Source organism: Chrysemys picta, chromosome 4, assembly GCF_011386835.1.
Source record: "Chrysemys picta bellii isolate R12L10 chromosome 4, ASM1138683v2, whole genome shotgun sequence".
NCBI classification, from domain to species: domain Eukaryota; kingdom Metazoa; phylum Chordata; order Testudines; family Emydidae; genus Chrysemys; species Chrysemys picta.
This window is the reverse complement of record NC_088794.1, coordinates 109,440,261-109,459,651: the sequence shown is the minus strand read 5'-3', so window position 1 is coordinate 109,459,651 and position 19,391 is coordinate 109,440,261. Positions and strand designations below refer to the sequence as shown.

General features: G+C 47.3%; 1 long non-coding RNA gene across 1 annotated transcript; it reads left to right on the top strand.

The window, feature by feature from the left end:
* The first annotated feature begins 1,540 nt into the window (after nt 1-1,540).
* Nucleotides 1,541-6,420, top strand: LOC135983164 (uncharacterized). Its single transcript, XR_010600689.1, has 3 exons — nt 1,541-1,679; nt 4,550-4,713; nt 4,809-6,420. It is a non-coding gene; the product is annotated as an uncharacterized LOC135983164 (long non-coding RNA).
* The last annotated feature ends 12,971 nt before the right edge of the window (nt 6,421-19,391 follow it).

Below are 19,391 nucleotides of genomic sequence, written 5' to 3'. Positions count from 1 at the left end.
GAGGAAGGGACCCCCCCTGATTCTCTGATTAGCCTGCCCGCCCTGTCAGTCAGGCTGATCTGGAGCATTGGCATCTCCCCATTGTTTCTGGGGACTGTCAGTCTCAGGCTCCTGATTTGCCGTTGACCCTTCTCCTTTTAGTGCTGGGAGCTAGCCAACCAAAACACCCCCACTGAGTGTTAGTAAGGGGGCAACAGTCCCCTTACACTTGCAAGAAATAACCCACCCAGACTTATCCAATGTAAAGCTGTTCTGTCCCATGTCATCGATTTCTATTTCCTGATGTTTGGGCTGCCTTCAGTTGTTAATTTATGATACTGTTGGGGCTTCCATGCACTCGGTTAGCTCATGTAAAATGGCAAGCTGGCTTATCTCGAAAAGACATCTGACATCAGATAAACTGAGCCGCAGCCTGCAGGGGTTTTTCATCAGTCAGTCAATTAATCAAATAAAAGCAGGCTCTGCTTCAAGTCCTTACAAGTCCCTTCATAAAAACAACAAGGAGTCCGGTGGCATCTTAAAGACTAGCAGATTTATTTGGGCATAAGCTTTCGTGAGTAAAAAAACTCATTTCTTCAGCTGCATAGAATGCTTTCCATGAGTCTGGAGAGTGGGAGGTACAGAGACAAAATGGAAGCCAATTAGCTTAGGGAGGATCTGATAGAGCCATTGCTGTCAATGTTGGGAATTTCTAAGGCTCCTCCTCAAGTTAATTGCTCCCCTCTGCAAATTTGTTTTGTAGGCATGCCTATATAAAACTAGTCTATATAATCAGAGCAAATGCTGGAACCCCAGACAGAATTTCAACCTATAGAGAACTACTAAAGCACCTTTTTAGAGGGGTATCTTGTTAGCCTTGTGCATGCACATCTTTTTACATCCTGTGTGTGTGTGTGTAAGTGTTTTAGACGGCTTGATGTGTCCAGCCAATATTAAAAAGTGGGTTGTGATTTCCATACCAGTGGTCGAAAGGGTAGGTCATTTTGAAAAAATGAAAATGTGATGTTCCCTGCTCCTAAACTGAGGGGTTTAAGAAATTTCCCATTAGGCTGTTAATGGAAAAACTGACTTGATCAAACAGGGTAACTGGAAAGTTTCAACAGAATGTGACTGCATCTGAACTGTTTGCGGCTGGCAGTAATGTTTTATTATCCAATAGCACTAAGGGAAAATCAGTCTGTATTTGAAAGATATTGACAGAGATTTATCAAACCTTAATCTGCTGCTATGTTGTACCTTAAGCAAAGGGCTGGGGGAGTAAGAGAAAGGGATACAACATGGAGAGAAACTGACAAAAGTTGGTATTTTTACTGTGAAACTGAATGTCTTTTTCTTAGCAACCTAGCCAGGGCCATAACTAGAGCTGCCCAGGGTGCAGAGCTCGGTGTGTGTGTGTGTGTGTGTGTGCAGCAGGATGAGGCCCAGCTGTGTAAGCTCCTCCCCCCCTTGCAGGATTGGGCCTAACAACATCAGGTGGAGGCCATGGGTGTAATTTGGAGAGGGTGGGGTACAGTCCCCCCCAAAACAGAGGCCTGGGCCAGGAGTGGAGTATAGAGCTGCTTTTCCTGCCCACTGATGCCTCTGCAGCTGGACGCTGCCTCCTGGCACTTGTCGTCGTCCCCTTCTACATCTGCTGGGTTCCCTGCACAGCCAGCATCCTGTTTTCTGTACAAGGCTGGGTGAGTGCCGGGGTGTGCAAGGGGAGGATATGGGGGAAGGGGGCTGAGGTGGGGGGAAGAGGCAGTGGGGAAGAAAGGGGGCTGGGATGGGCGGGGATGTTGGAGGTGGGGCAGGGGACAGTGGGGAAGAGGGATGGGAAAGAGAAGGAGATGGGGAATGGGGAGCAGGAGCCCCGCAAGCTGTGTCTCGTCAGCATTGGCAGTAGCAGCAGCTGGGGCTCTCCTATTAAGCCAGCCCATCCCCTCCCCAGCACTGGCAGTCCACCTCCACTGGATACCCCTCCCACAGGTACCCCCTCAAGCACCCACCAAATATTCTTCCCACTACCCAGACACCCTCTCCAGCACCACCTAAATACCTCCTCCAGCTCCTCCTTCCCCCAGTATTGTCCTCTATGTGGCAACTTGAAATATGGTAACCCCAGGGATCACTCCATTCTCACAGCCTTGGTTTCCAGAGCTGGCGGGAACGAGTCCACCCTACCAGCAGCCTCCTGCCCTCAGTGCCTAGGGTGACCAGACAGCAAATGTGAAAAATCGGGACAAAGGGTGGGGGGTAATAGGAGCCTATATAAGAAAAAGACCCAAAAATCGGGACTGTCCCGATAAAATCGGGACATCTGGTCACCCTATCAGTGCCTAGGATGGGCACTGGGCTCGTGGGCCAAGCTCAGAGCTCAAGCTGTGTGACCACAAGCCCAGTAGCCATGGGGCTGGGGCAGGGCAGGGAAGGGAAGGTTCTGCTCTGCTCACAGGGAGTGTGAGGAGAGTGGCCAGGCTGCAATGGCACATCCCCGGGCAGCGAGCAGGTGTGATCAGGCTGTTGAGAAGCAGGTGCCCAAGAGGGTTGAGTACTTCAGGGAGCACCTCGGGGAGCATCTCCGGCTCCATGGGCAGAGCCCAGCTCCAGGGGGGTGTTGCTGGCCAGTGCCAGGCTCCTTCGGGGCTGAGGCAAGAGCATGTCAGGGTGCAGTTCAAAACTGTGCTGCCTGCCAGTGGAGTGCCCAGCTGCGCAGAGGTAGCCGAATCATGGAGCAGGGCAGGAAGGGCTGCGGGGCCCAGTGTGGTGTGTGTAGCTCTCTGCCTGTTGTGATTTAGTTTTCTTGAAAGATGCAGAACACAGAAAGCAGGTCTCTGCTGGTGGCAGCTGTTATTTTGCGTTCCATTTGTCCATGCTTTCACTCCTGCAACTGGCACTGCGGTGTGATTGAGATGGTACAGTGCCCCCCCACTCCAGCGATTACAATTCAGATGCACACAGTGCATTGTATTCTCCCTGCATAGGCTCTGAGATTTTCTTTTCCCTGGGGGTGCTCCACTCCCACTCTGTCCCCAGGCCCTGGCCATACTCTGCCCCTCCCCCGAGGTCCCGCCTCGGCTCCGCACTCTTCCCCAAAGCCCCTGCCGACTCACTGCTCTCCACTCTCCACCCTCCCCAGCTTCCAATCAGCTGTTTGGTGGTGCCTCCTATCAGTTAATTGGGGGGCACTGCCAAACAGCTGACTGCGGTTGCTGCCAAACAGCTGTGGCTGGTGGGTGCTGAGCACCCACTGTTTTTTTTTTCCGTGGGTTTTCCTGCCCTGGAGCATCCATGGATTTGGTGCCTGTGCCCCCCAGCACTCTCTGTGAGCAATGCAGAGTCTGTGGATTGTTGCCCCTATCCTACAGGTCCAGGCACTGCCTCCTGCAGTAGGTACGTGGGTTGAGATCTTCAAAATTGCTTCCATTAAAATCAATGGGCATCATGCTACAGAGCTAGTTGTACCCCTCTGGTCTCACTGAGGGCCCCCCGCATGTGTTAAGCTTTTTGGGTGAACTCCTGTGACTCCCACTCACATACCAGGTCCCCTGGGCACCAACTGTGATTACGCCATAAATTCAGCTGGGTTCAACACCTGCAAGTCTTCCTTTAGGAAGCTCTGACCAGTGGTGAATGCAGTGACCCAAACTTTGTTTTCTTAAAACAAAGTATTGTTTAATCTCAACATAGGAACAAAGCATAACCTGAGAAAAGAGGTTTAACACAATAAAAGGTCTACACACACATCTATCTTACCCATAGTCCTAGGTTGGCCTGTCATACCCCAGAAACTGCAGCCTTTGGAGCCTGGCTATACATTAGCTCACTAACCCTGTCTCCCCCCTTCAGGGAGTGTGGCTCTTTTTAAAACCAGCCAAAGGCCTTGGTTTTCTCTTGTCTTGCTTGAGCCTGGTTAAACCAGTTCGGGTGGCTCCCCAGAGACTCAGAGTTGTACTTCAAAGCGTTCTCCGGTGTCTGTGGTGCAACTGTTATCAGGACATTGTACCCACTTCCTCCATATGTGCAGTCAGCCTATGATGAATTAACCCCTTATAGACCTACAGTAAACAACACAATAACAATCAGATTAACAGAACATATAATATTCATAAGCTATTTCAGGTAGCTCCCATGTCTTTCCCAGGCCTTTTACCATCGCCTGCAATGGGAGCACAGTTAGGCTAACTCTGAGCATTTTGAAAATCCCACCCATAATGTTCATGGTATATTTGCACCTAATCACATTTTGGGTTTGTTCTGTTCCTTTCTTTGAATGGTCCTGTACTACACCAGGATCTGCTCACGTGCCCAGAGGGACACATACCCATATGTTTGCAAATGCTCTGGTGGAGGGTCAGCATTTCCCATGGCACCCACTGACAGACAGACACACGACCAGGGCACTTGACCATCATGGCAAATTCTCTTACTGCTCAAGGAGGTCAGGAGCATCATGTTCTCTCCTTTTTAGTCAGCAATTTGTGGAACTGAGATGTTGTTTTTTCTCCTTTTTGGATGCTTTGTTTTGCAGCTGAACTATTGGTTCCCTCTCTCTTGCATTTCTATCTAGGAATCTGAGGCAAACTCTCTCTTACCAGAATTTGGAGGTGGGGCATTTTTCCAGGCCCTTCAATGCAGTCCAGTGAGATTCCCATACCTGACTCCATACTCAATACCAGGCATGGGGTTGTGTCAGCGAGACAAGGCATGCAGAGCATGTGCTGGGGCTCCTGGGTGAGCAGGTTCTCTTGGGGTTTGGATGCGGGAGTGGGATTATAGCCTTGCTGTGCATCTGAACTAACAACCCTCTTCTGTTTTCTCTTTGACAGATCTCAGGGGTGTGGGAGATGCTGCTGAGGCAGTGGACACATTGCCATGGCAACCTCCTCTAACATGTACGTGGCTGGAGGTGCCGCCTGACTGTCTGCCAACTAGCCATTGATTTTGTCTATTATGGTTTTTCAAGTGAATCACCATGAGACAAAGCAAACAGAAAAGTGTACATCTGCTAAAGAATCTTATTAAACTGTTCTTCACCCACCCCATCCCCCTAAGAGTATCCCCGGCATGTGGCTCTGCCTAGCCCCACCTACACACTGTTCAGGGTAGGCCTGAGAGCATCTGAGGCAACACTTGTCTGGTCTTGGCCCTGGCCCCTTCTACACAGCCTCCTTGTTACCCCCACTCTCATATTTTGTGATTGGGGGTATGTGGGGGGGACTGGGAGCCTATGTGGAAGGCAGTGGCATAGCCAGCTTCTAAGAGGAGAGGGAGCCCCCTTGGCTCCTCCTCCGGCCACACCCCCGTGGTGCCTTCTCCGGCCGCCCCGCCCCGCCCCGCCCCTCCCCCCCATGGCTCCTCCGGCCCTGCTGTGCAACCCCTGTAGCCTTTCCCTCCCCCCTCGCCCCCCCGCTCCTCCAGCCGCAGCTGCCGGCCGCCATGCTGCGCCCCCCCACTCCTCCGGCCGTGCCCACCGCCCCCCCTCCCCATGGCTGCTGGCTATGCTGCGGGCCGCCAGGCTGCACCCTCCTCGCTCCTCCGGCCGCGGCTGCCGGGGCGTGCTGCGTGCTGCCAGGCTGCGCCCCCCCCCTTGCTCCTCCGGCCGCAGCTGCTGGGCCGTTTTGCGGGCCGCATGCCGCGGGCCCGCCCCCCGACTCTCACGCTCCTCCAGCCGCTGCTGGGCTGTGCTGCGAGCCGCATGCTGCATGCCCCCCCCCCCCCCCCCGGCTCCTCCGGACGCTTTCGGAAAGGCCAGGGAAGTGGCTGCTTCCCCTGCACCCCGCTAGCTACGCTACTGGTGGAAGGGACCAGGGCCAAGACCAGGCAAGTGTTGCCTCAGATGCTCTCAGGCCTGCCCTGAACAGGGGGTAGGCGGGGCTAGGCAGAGCTGAAAGTGCATGGCTGGTTTTAGGGATACATGCAGCCAGTAGGGGTGTGGCTCAGCAGATGGCAGAGCCAGAGCTCTGGGCTGTCAATGCTTTTAGTAAAGTGGGGTAGGAGGATTGTGGGAGTGCAATAGCCACTTATTAACAGTGGTGCTGCACTATTGCAAGTGTACATGGAGGTGGGTGCAACCAGCCTTCCGTAGAGCTAAAATGCCCCATGCATTTACAACTTGAAATATCTTCAGACGCTGTGTGGTTTGACCTGAAATAACTCCCTATTCAAGGGCTGCAACTAGACCTTAGATAGGGTTCTGAAATACAGTCAAAGCTTTCAACATATGAAGCTCTGGCCAAATGCCAGTTACCAGGCCAGCTGGGCATCCTGCCTTAATTTTCAAACTAAACACCTGATTGTGTTTTAGTTTTGACAGTTATTTAAAAAGACTATTTTGTACGTACCTTTTGCCAGTTCCTGTTTACAGTCCTTGTCACCATTTTTTTTTTTTCCTGGTCTGCTGTTATGATTCCTTTCAAGAATAAAACAGTCTCTGCCTGCTTTCTGCTCACTGCCTGCATTAGAGGGTCACACACATTTGTTAACATCTAAAAAGAGGTTTTAATCAAGCATTATGTGAGAATAAGCTATTTCCTGAGCAATTAAAAAGGATAAACTGGTAATTTCCAGCTAGAACAGACAAACAGCAACAATACTGCCAATGCTGAGTGTTCAAAAAACGAGTCAATTCCTCTCCCCCCACAAGCATATATATATATATAATTTTTAAACCAATACTTTTAGGGTTCTTTTTATTTACCTTCTTATTTTTGAACCTTTAAGTTCACGTTTCTCCATAACCATAAGGCCTAGCAAGATTTTATTTATTTATTTATTTTATTAAACCAAAACCTGAGATCCTCATGTATTCCTGTGGTTCAAAGTTGGGCTTTAAGAAAACCACGAACTATTGTGGCAATTGGCAACACTGTAGCTAACAGCTGCCAATTGCTAAACTGCCAATTTAAGGCAAAACTGTTTAGCTCTGACCAATCTAAAGGGCGAGTTAATGCCAGACAGGCAAGCTGGGCAAAGTTCTAGTAAAAGGCCATGCTACAGAGGGGAGTTATGCCTTGTCTGTGTCAGAGATGTTACACTGGTCCCTTCCCTAGCTCGGTATTGATTGCAAAGTATCCAGTTTGTCTCCACAGGGCCAGGGCCAGCTCCAGCCACCAGTGAAGGAAGCAGGTGCCTGGGGCAACCAATAGAAAGGGTGGCACTCCATCCATTGCTGGGGTGGCATGGCCGGGGCTGCGGCGGCGGCAATTTGGCAGCGGGTCCTTCACTCACTCTTTTCGTCTTCAGCAGCAGCTCAATCGGGTTTCTTTTTTTCTTCACTGCTTGGGGCAGCAAAAAAGCTGGAGCCGGCCCTGTGTCTCCACATACAAATGTGCTGCAGTTAATTTTGGGGGAAGCAGTAATTAGCATAACTTGTCCCAAAAGTGTATAGGAGAAAGAATTAGGGTAGCCAGATTTGGTGCAGACTCAGCCAAGTGCATGACAGTGTGAATGATGCACAGGGATGTATTGGGAAATGAGAGCTGACAGCTCCCTCAGCCAGCAGACCTTATTAGTTCAGCAGCTATGCATCCTTAACGATTGCCCCCCAACCATTGTGCCACTCAGACACCACCCCTGAAATCTCCCAGCACCTGCTCTGCCATGCTGTAACTGCTGATCCAGCTGTGCAGTGCTGGCTAAGATGACAACATCTGTCCCTCTTCACCCCAGATTCTGTTCCCTGATTCCAGCCATGTCTCCGCTCCGGTAATGGCAGGCCTCCTGATTCATTTCTGTGTTTCAATGAAGCTGCCACTGAATTTTCAGTCTGCTGCACTGCTGTGTTCTCACAGCAAGGGAGCCTGTGCAGGATTTAGGCCTGGCTTGCTGAGGAGCATATGGACCCCTTGTGTGCAAGTGCTAAGTCTTATTATTCCATTTATTAATTACTAAGTAATTAAGTTTTCCTTTACCACAAAGGATCTAGACTGAGCACCAGGATCTGGTCCCAAAATTCCAAATGTCACCTTGGATCTCCTGCTTTCCTATCTGATTTGAACTGATGCGAAAATTATTAAGAATGGGGCATGGACTGTATTTTTGTTCTGTTTGTACAGCACCTAGCACCATGGGGTCCTGGGCCATGTTTAAGGCTCCAAGGTGCTATAATAACAAATTAATAGGCATGTTTGCAAATATGACCATATTGATGGGTCACTAGGTCTACAATAAGAACGAGGAGTACTTGTGGCACCTTAGAGACTAACAGATTTATTTGAGCATAAGCTTTCGTGGGCTAAAACCCACTTCATCGGATGCATGCAGTGGAAAATACAGTAGGAAGATATATATATATATATATATATATATACACACACAGAGAACATGAAAAAATGGGTGTTGCCATACCAACTATAATGAGAGTAATTAATTAAGGTAGGCTATTATCAGCAGGAAAAAAAAACTTTTGTAGTATTTCAAGTAACTCTTAAAGGGGACCTCTGCAAAAGATGCTATGTTCTTTAAAGTGTGTGTTTAAAAAGTTAACAATCTGCAGCTTGGCGGTGAAAATGTGAAAAGCATGAGCCAGATTTTTCTGCTAATTTAATTTAATTCTGTTAGTTAGGTTTTCTTTATTTTTGTTTCTATCTGAATTGTAAATTCAGGACGCTGGCTCCACAATGTTTTCCAAAATGGGGCATATTCCTCCTGTGTTTTTAGTGGCCTTGCCCCACAACTGAACTCAGCAAAAGAGGGTTAGGTTTTTTTTCTCCCTTTTTATTTTTTCACTTGGCTATTTTTTTGTTGGCTTACTGTCCGCTGTGGCAGAGATGGGGCAGGAAAAGAGCAAGATGAGGTTTAACCTCAGTGCACATGGCTCTTTGCAGCTTACTCAGTTCCTGCTGCAGGGGGACTTTAAGAGGAAGATGATCAGCTTTGTCTCAAAACCCAGCTTCCTTTATTGCAGTCAGTAACCAACCTCAGGGCTCTACGAAAGAAATGAAATAAAATGGTGCCACTGCTATGGAATGCTTGTTAGCCACTCCATCAGTACCCATTTTAATACCTAGCGTGGGAGGATCAAGCCTATAGTTAGGTTGGTTTTTTATTTTCTAATTTGCCTGCATATTTAGCTGAGCTTGAAAGCAGGACCAGTTTTGGGCATTTGAAGACCTCCAGAAAGATCCTGCTTTGCAGGCCATTTCCCCTTGCACCCTTCTTATTGGCCTAAACGTAGGTATAGCTAGTGAAGAGCCAGATAGTACACTCAGCCAACAGCAGACCCCAGTGTCCCATAGGGCAGTGGTTTTCAAACTTTTTTCCTCGTGACCCAGTTGAAAATTGTTGATGCCTGTGATGCAACATAATTATATCTTTTGACTAGAGTTTTCATAAAATCATAATATTGAAATACATTCCAGTGTAACCCACTTTACATAACCAATACTAAACCCTAGCCTTGGTAAGCCAATGGTAAAGAGTATGGGAGGTGGCCCAGAGTAGGGCAGAGGATGTGGTGCAGGGGTGTGGGCTCTGTCTGGGGGTGAGGGCTCTAGGTTGGAGCTGGGGATGAGGGGTTCAGGGTGCAGGAGGGTGCTCAGGGCTGGGGCAGAGGATTGGGATGCAGGGGGGGTGAAGTCTGTGGCTGGGGGTGTGGGCTCTGGGGTGGGGCCAGGGATGAGGAGTTTGGGATGCAGGCAGACTGCCCCAGGGCTGGGGCCAGAGGAGCCCCACCAGCCCTCTCCCCACCAGCAGCAGCTAGCTCCAGGGGAGGGGTCTCCCTCTCTCCCTACCCGCAGCAGCGAGCTCTGGGGATGGAGGAGAGACCCGCAGCAGCCCTGCAAGCCCCAACTTGCTCCAGTTCCCACCCACTCTCTACCTCTCTCCTCTCCAGGTTCCTGCTGCATCGCCCTTTAGAGCTGCTGCACAGCAGTGATCATTATAATTTGAATCAGCAAGGCGACCCACTGCCTGACATTCTGCGACCCAGTACTGAATTACGACCTGTACTTGGAAAAACACTGTTCAATCTAGAGTGTACTTTTGCATAAGACCAGCCAATACCAACTGCAAAGCCCAAGGGCAAAATCTGATAACGATCTCCCATTTTTTGCATACAGAACATTTTATAGTTCTGTAATGTCAAAGCCACTGCATTTCCTCAGGAGGCTGAGTTGAAATCAGGAAGGAAGCTGTGTAAAATTGGGATTTCCCAGACTCCAGCAGTGTCTCATAAAAGGGTGCTTCTGAACTGGCAGAAAGTTTGGAAATATGGAAACCAGAAGGGTTTCTCCCTCCCCCCACCCCCACTTTTTTTCTTCACACTGACACCCACTGTAGCTTGGATTCCAGTTCTGTGACATCTCTCCCACCTCAGGCAGGAGGAGGGGTTTGTGAGCCCTACTCTGAGCTCAGAGGGCTCACACAAAGCATTAAATGGTATGAAGATTGAAAGGTGACAAATGCACACAAAGCGCCCTCCACAGGCAAATGAATTAATTTTAAGTCCAGATGCTTCTATACAGTAAAGAGTTTACTGGCAGGACTAGGTCAGACTACAGTTCTTTACTATGGATATAACATGGTTTGGTTCTGCCCACAGTGGTCCCAACTACTTACAAAATCAACCATCCAGGTTCCATCTTGCAGTGTAGACACGTCCTAGCCACATTTTAAGTGTTCCCAAATCACACAATCACCTTGGACAAGATCTATAGTGTTTAAGTATGGTAGTAACCTAACAGTAGTCTAATGTAGTTTGATCTTAGTTGTGTTTCCATCTACACTGTAAAATCAGCTATGCTTAAGGACCTGGTCATAAATGCCACACTTTTAAAACATGAGGCGGTTCTATCTACAATACCAGAAGGAAATGTATTTTAACAAGGTCACACAACATAGATAATGAACGTGGACAGGACTACACTTTTGGTGGAGGAAGTGTCAGTGTTTACACCAGGAGTAGGCAACCTATGGCACACGTGCCAAAGGTGGCATGTGAGCTAATTTTCAGTGGCACTCACACTGGCCAGGTCCTGGCCACCGGTCCAGGGGGCTCTGCATTTTAATTTAATTTTAAATGAAGCTTTTTAAACAGTTTAAAAATTTATTTACTTTACATACAACAACAGTTTAGTTATATATTATAGACTTATAGAAAGAGACCTTCTAAAAACGTTAAAATGTATTAGTGGCACACGAAACCTTAAATTAGAGTGAATACATGAAGACTCGGCACACCACTTCTGAAAAGTTGTTGACCCCTGGTTTACACCTTGGAACTGAAATAAATATTGAGATAGCTCAATGGTTCTCAAACTTTTGTACTGGTGACCCCTTTCACATAGCAAGCCTCTGAGTGTGACCCCCCCCCCCCGCCTTATAAATTAAAAACACTTTTTTCTATATTTAACACCATTATAAATGCTGGAGGCAAAGCATGGTTTGAAGTGGAGGCTGACAGCTCGTGACCTCCTGAGGGGTCCCGACCCTCAGTTTGAGAACCCCTGAGATAGCTGCAGAGTTTAGGATGACTTCCAAGCAGACTGGTTTCAGATTAGTCCATTTTCAATAGATTAAAAGGTACACCTCTACCCTGATATAACGCAACCCAATATAACACAAATTTGGATATAACGCAGTAAAGCAGTGCTCCGGGGGGGGGGGGGGGGGGGGAGGGTGCTGCGCACTCCGGCGGATCAAAGCAAGTTCAATATAACGTGGTTTCACCTATAACGCGGTAAGATTTTTTTGGCTCCCGAGGACAGCGTTATATCGGGGTAGAGGTGTATTTGGATAAAAGATCTCCAAAGGCATGAAGGATATCCAGATGGCTGTGTGCACTAATGTATTTATTTTACATTTAAGCATTGCTATAGAGCTCAGTATCCGAATGCTGCTGTTGCTACTTGCTGATCATCGGAATTCCCAGTAGCGGGTAGTCCTGCCTTTTCAAAGGGCATGACACTGATAAGCTTAAGCACAGTTCTTTTGTTGCTCCCTTTGGGGGTGGCTGGAGGGTGGGGGAAGCCTGCTTTGACTCCTCCCTGTCATTAGCTTTTTAGTGGCTATTAGCTGCTAACTTTTAGGTCCTTTGACTGATTCTATCATTTTGCTGTTCTGCTACTTTACAACTTTCTTGATGCCTTTAAAGACAACAGCTACAAAGTTTTTCTGGGCTCATCATAGTTTTCATATGAAATGAAGGAATATTTTGTTGCTGCCCTCTCATCCATATCAAAGAATCACATCTAGAACATGTGCATAATGGATTTCAAACATGGTCACAAGCGAAACTGGTTCATAACAGTTTATCAGCCTATGTGGACAGCAGCCAAACCATGTTAAAAAATATATTTGGCATTGTCAATGGCAGGTGTTTGGGGTAAATAGTTCCCACAATTGCTAACAGTGCGGCACAGTGTCTCCGCTGGTTACAATAGTGGGCGACATAGCCAAAGGCTCCTGCAGCAAGTGAGCAGCATGAGATGACAGTATTAGGCCAGTGGGAGCCTGGTGCACACTAGCGGTATCACCAGTGAAGCTACACCAGTGTTAATAATAGTGGGAAATGTTTGCCAGCATAACCAAGCACAGACACAGCTGAAACAAGCTAAACAGGTTTTGCTGCAGCCATAGGGTTGCCAATTTTGGTTGGACGTATTCCTGGAGGTTTCATCACATGACCTAATCTTTCATTTTCCTTAATTCCTGGAGATTCCAGGACAATCTTGGAGGGTTGGGAGCCCTATACAACCGTGTTTACTCACTGTTTCTAAACACTGTTCTACAGTCAATGAAAATGGGGCCGGTGGGATCACTGATAGTGCCATAGTGAGGCGCAAATGCTGTTTCTAGGTGGGATGCTCGCTGATGGATGACTAGGGCAACAGCCTTGGACTGCGGCTAAACTAGGACATGGTTATTCTTCTTTCCAAATGTACGAAAGTGGGTGAACAAAAATGAATGCACAATTTTGCTCACAGACAGTTGTTGCAAATGCACAGTCATGGTAGTTGTATACGTAAAGGGCCAGAGAGAGATTTGAGCAAGACTGGGGCTTGCCCCTACAGGCTCTACAAGGGAGCCCATTGGCAGAAGAGGCTGGATGGAAAGAGGTGGGGAATGGGCAGAACCTTGACTCTGTCCATCCTCCCAACGCAGCTGAGCTGACCAAGCAGCCAAAGTAACCTACTCTTGGTATAGACCAGTAGCAAATTCTTCCACCCAGAGTGAGGGGAACCTGAAAGTTGTCACAATTCATTCCCTGGTGTGTTCCTGGGGCAGCTCAGCTATCCGTTGAGAATAAACTTTTAAATCTAGTCCTTAATGAGCCAGTTTTACACACAATTGTAATAACTATGCAGGTACGTTTTGTATGTGAATTTTTCCTCCATATGTGTTTCTGAACATTTGGGCCCAAGTCGCAGAACACTTAGTCCAGTTGCAGTGATGAAACCTGATTTTACTTTTGTTGATGGGCAGTGCTACTGCAGTGTAGTGTCGATATACAAGTGTGGGAAGGGAGAGAAAAGGGGGAAAGTGGTTATTTGTCCTAGGGGAAGCCTTCCATCTCATGTTATTTTTAAAAAAATACCCCCAAACTTCAGCAATCTGCTGTGTGTGACCCCTTTTTGCATGTACAAGTTCAGGGTCATGTTTTTACATTTTGACAGGCCGGAACTGCTGAAAATCCAGCCTGCACTGAGCAAATACTCTTCAGGCATGTCCTCTAGAAGCCTGAAATAGTGACTCTGACCCTGGAAGCTGAAACAATGAACCCATCCTCATGCTCCACTTCCACGGGGCTTTTTTTAGAGCATTTTGGCACCGCCAGCACTGTTGCGCTGCACCAAATCATGAAGCCATACATGCAAGTTCCTGCTTGCCACAGTGCAGGAACACACCTTCCCCCACTTTGTGATTACATCTGCTCCTAAATGGGGAAAAGGTCACATACACAATAATAGTTAAAGCAGCTCAAAGAAGAGTGCTAGCAGCAGTTGCCAGGTCATGCTGCAAAGGTTTTCTGTCCAGCCATGTGGAATCATAGGCGCCAACTTTCCCCGTCGGTGGGTGCTCACGCCCCCCCCACCCCTGGTCCATCCCTGACTCCACCCTTTCCCCACCCCTGCCCTGCCCCCATTCCAACCCTTTTCCCAAAGTCCCTGCCGCAACTCCACCCCCTCCCTTCCCCTATTGGACTCCTTCCCCGAATCCCCATCCTGGCCTCGCCTCTTCCCCGAGTGTGCCGCGTTCCCCCTCTTCCCAGCTCTTGCCGGGTAAAACAGCTGTTTCGTGGCACAAGCACTGGGTGCTAGGCGGGAAAAGCGGGCACGCGGCACGCTCAAGGGAGCTGCCGATGAGTGCAGAGCATCCACCAATTTTTCCCCATGGGTGCTTCAGCCCCGGAGCACCCATGGAGTCGGCGCCTATGTGTGGAATCAGCACTAAAGCCTGCAGCTTCTTCAGTCTACAGACAGTTAAACGCTTTGGATGGGATTCACAAAGGGACTCAGGCATTGCAGTAGTGAGCCTCACAGCACCTAACTTTCAGGCACCTAGACAATCAAAGGAACAACACTGCAGCTCCACCAAGCCCAGTGAAGTGCTCCCTATACAATGAATGGGACCAGGCAGGCACCTTAGACAAGACCCACAGCCAGGACACTGAGGGGGGAGCCACCTAAGCTAGCCAATGGGAGATGCTGATGAAAGGGGTTTGTGTTAAGCCCCGCCCTTCTCCTGGACATAGCCACCCAAGTCCAGGCTGCCAGAGGGATGGGGGGCACCTATCTCTGCTTAGTGATCCATGAATGGGAACCTGCCACCTAAGGGATTTCTTTCAGGAATGAGTTAGGTGCCTGCCTTAGCTCCAAAAAATGGCCAAATGACCCAATGACTGTTCCACTGTGGATAAATATTTAAATAGTCATTGGGCCAGAGAGAGAGAGAGAGAAAGAGAATGACTCTGTGGACCATTGGTTAGGGCACCCACCTGGTAGGGGAGACACTTGGAGGTCCAGTCCCCCTGCTTCAATCACTTTCATCATTTATCCACAGTGGAACAGCTCCAACAGGAGACTGAGGAAGCCCTACATCAAAATACCCCACAGCTCAGTGGTTAGAACACTCGTCTGAGAGCTGGGAGAGCCCCTGCTCAAATTCTTTCTCCCCCTCTGGCAGAGAGAGGGAAACTGAACTGGGTCTCCCACATCTCAGGCTCTAACCACTGGGCTAAAAGGGATCAGGTGGGTGGCAGCATCTCCACCTCCTCCAACTGTATTGTGAATGGGACCTGATCTGGTAGGCATGCTGTTACCTAGCAACTCTGTGTTCTTGGGGAACCAGGCACAGTACCCAGCCTGTCTGACTCACGAAAGACCTTCCTCCCACCCCAAGCCTCTGCTTGAACCAAAACCAATCAGAAGCAAGATTTACAAAAAGCAATGAAAAGGCCGTGTGAGACACACCTAAACCCCTGGGATAAGGGGGACAGGATTAAGGAAACTCCCCTAGCTCCATTTGCATTGAAGATGGGACAAGGACGCATCTCCATTGGCATACAGAATTGGGAACAGAGATTCCAAGGCAAGAATTGCATGAAACTCTGGGACCAGAAAAGCAGGGAAGCACTGCATGATGGGGGCATCTCTGCTCCACATGTTAATGAACCCATACCTGCACACACCCAGCTCAGTAGTTATCAGACCAATTCTAGTAATAAATCCTTTATTGGTATTCAAAATAGTGACGCTCCCTAATTGCATTGTGAGCTCCCTCCAAGGAACATAGCCCATAGCCAGGAATGATCAGTTCCTATTGTCTAGTCTGAACAAAACAACTTTGGTATACTCCCTTGAGACATCTGTTTACACAAACAAATCTAGTGTTCTCCCTTGAACCACTGTTGTTTCTCTATAAAAACCCTACCCATGCTCAAGTAAGTGTTCTGATGCCTGGATCCAAAATATGCATCAGTTCCATTGGGACTTCATCTTCTCCTGACTGATCGTGCTGCGGGCTCTGCCTGACTCCAGCACTCCAGGCCCTTAGCTACCACTGAATTGATCAGGGGTCCCAGGTGAGACCCCCTGATCAATTCAAGCCTCACGGAGTGGTGAGAACCCAGTTCTCTTTCTCTAGGTATAGCCTTCTGATCCTGAGTTGTGAGATCAGTTATAGTTTTCTAAATTTGACTTTTATAATAAAAATTTAAGTTAGATTTAATATTATAACTGTTTTGTTTGTTTAGCTCCTTTATGGTTATTACCTGGCAATAAATAACTTTCATGGTTAAGCTACTTGCTTCTCTCTCTCTCCCCTTCGTGGGTGTTTTTTGGTTTCCTCATTTGCTCTGCAGCAATGCTCCTCATACCTAAGCTAAAAGATCTCCGGAGCGCCCAAAAATCCTGTGGGGTTTGCTCATCAAGTTGGTTACTACCAGAACAATTGTAATGTGAAAGTAGGGATAGGGACATGCTGAACCTGGGACATATGAGGGTGGCAGATTGAAAGTGCTGCTCGACCCAGCCTGTTCAGGTGTACTCTATTCCGGTGCGGTGCCCATTGCATATGAGGGTGACAGCTTGGAAATGCTGCTGGACCCAGCCTACTGAGTCCAGAGACATATAAGGGGTCAGCTTGGGAGTGCTGATTAACCCAGTCTCATAGACTCAGACTCTAAGGTCAGAAGGGACCATTATGATCATCTAGTCTGACCTCCCGCATGATGCGGGCCACAAAACCTGACCCACCCAGTCCTCTCAGACATGCTGTTTGTGTGTGTGTGTGTGTGTGTGTGTGTGTTCGTCTGATTCTGGGGCTGGAAGAACCCAGCCCTCGGGAACCTAGGTCCTACAGGACAGCTCCATTTGGAAGGAACTTGCAGCAAAAAGTAGAGCTCCATATGAGAACAGAAGTGACACAAGCAGTACATTGATAGAATTACAGACTCCCCCAAAGAGTAACCCTAATAAATGAGCATACCCCAAAGTAACAGGCAAATATGGTAACAACGCTCAGAGGCTGCCTATCAGATCAGACCCCACAAATTACTTAGGTGGCCGAATGTCTATCTTCACCAGTTCATGCATCACTCTGGAGCTTACGTGGGAGAGGGGCACCTAAAGGGAGGAAGCACTAAAGGGAGGAAGTAGTGTATATGCCTCAAGGTCTAAAAGTTGGGCACTCGGAACTTTCACAGCATAAAGTTAGGTGCCAAGTGTAGGCACCTATAGGGTGAGGTTGGAGCCAGGCAGAAGTTTTGAAAATCACAGTGGTACTGCACACAGGGAGTTTAGGCATCTAACTTGCTTTGTGGATCGTACTCTTCATTCCTTCTTCCATAAACACTGCTTTTTGTATCATCAGAAAGGATGATCCATTTTACCTTCTCTATCATTCTTTACAGTTACTTCTCATTCACATCCTCTTTAATTTAAACAGTCAATCTTTCCCACTCTCTCCTCATACTGAAGACTGTCCATGCCGCTAATAATTTTTGTTACGTGTCTCTGGACCCTTGCTAGGTTCTTTTTGAGATGATCAGAACCTTGTATTCCAGGTGAAGGCATGCCATTGATTTATAAATATTCATTATTTTCATTTGGTATTTTCTATCCCATTTTTGTACACCCCAACGTTGTTTGCTTTCTGGACAGTCACTGCAAGTTGAGCAGCTGTGCTCATTCAGCTACCTATCGAGATGCTCAGGTCTATTTCCTGAGTGGGAGTAAGGAAGTTGTAGGTGTCACTGCAAATAACTCAATGTAAAAAAAATTGCCTTCAGTGAGCATTGTGGTCATCCAGAGGATGTGACTATTTTTAAATTTTGAAGGCTAATTTTACAACAGTTCTGTATCGTGTTTATTTGAAATGCTGCTCACTAAGCCTGCTAACGGACACTTCCCTATGAGGTGAAAGGGACAGTAGTCATACAGTCTTAGAACAGGTGTACTTTAAACACTTAATGCATCTCACACACACAACAGAGGTGCTGTTTTTCTGTATCTACAGAAATTTGGGAATTGGCACAAGAAATAGAGAAAAGCAGAGCAAAATGGAAACTATTTCTTTAGGCAAAAATTGAAGGACCAAAAAATTATTCAATCCTTTTCTTCCATAGACAAATCTAGCCCAGTGAGTCTGATTTCAAATTATGGTGTTTCTATAGTTTTACTTTTGACATTTCAAACAAGTACGACCACAGTTCATATTCCTATGAGATTTTGGACAGGCTGTTTTCCATTGTTACAAGTGTTATTTGGACTACTACAGCAAATACGCAGTACAAAACAAATCTGTACTTGCAGAATTAGCTGGAACAAACTATGACACTTTAATGACATCCTGTCTGGAAAATGACTGAAATGAAAACTAACTCCTCTAAAAAAACCCATATATGATCAGGGTAATTATGCTACAAGAAAACATGCATATTCACATATTAACATGATAAGCTTTACTGAGCCTGAGACTATTATATCTGTCAGGCAGTGACCTGTCATTTTGAGTTCTCAGAACAGTAGTAACTTTTGTTTTAATGTCTAGTAAGAGAAAAATCCAATGCTAATCTTTTGCTTTCCACATGTCAGCAAGCTATATAAATTTAGTAGCTACTTCTAATAACTCAGTCTGCAAGGTGCACTCCCATGCTGAGAATAAGTCTTAAGTATAACAAGAAAGGGTTGGTTTGCTTTTTTAAAGCAAATTTTTTTTGTACCAGTAATTCCTATAGCAGATGACAGATTTTCTCTCCCGACCAAAACTTTTTCATTGTAGGTACTTAGGTTATCAGATTAACAAGACTTGCCACAAATATATGGGAGGGAGGTAAGGGGAATGCAATATCCTTGGTCATGCCATTAACGTGTTGAGTGCATATAAGCATGGATCAATTTACTAGCTTCCTGTACAAGGAAGTAAATGTCTTTACTGAAAACTTTCCAATAAGACAGTGTGGTCTGGCTTTGTCTACTACAAACTGAGCAAAGATCCGTTCCATTAAAGAGTGCCTGAAATATTGGAAAGTGATACTACTGATCATACTACCCGACTTTTCATCTTTTGTTTCCAAGGTGAAGACAGAAAGAAATTGCCTTGACAGACTCAGGTTGGTGGGGCTCATGCTAGTGCTCTATAAAAGCTGTGTAGACAGCACTTGGAAGTTGCAACTTGGGCTCTGAAGCCGACCCAAGTCTGTCAACTGGGCTGGGAGGCTCGCTGCAAGTTGTAGGTGAAGCTTACAGTGCAATAGCTACCAACAGTCATACTGTTGGGATAAGTAAGGGTTAAGTAAAGACCTGGGAAACTGCTGGTGTGCTGGCATGGTATTAGGGAATAAAAGCACAGGCAAGCACTATTTCTCTGCGTGATAAATAGGTTGCCATCCTTTTCCCTTCCCTTCTGCTTATTAAGGATTGATAAGTGTTGCAGCTGCATAAGGAATGTGGGGGTCTAAAGGATACTCT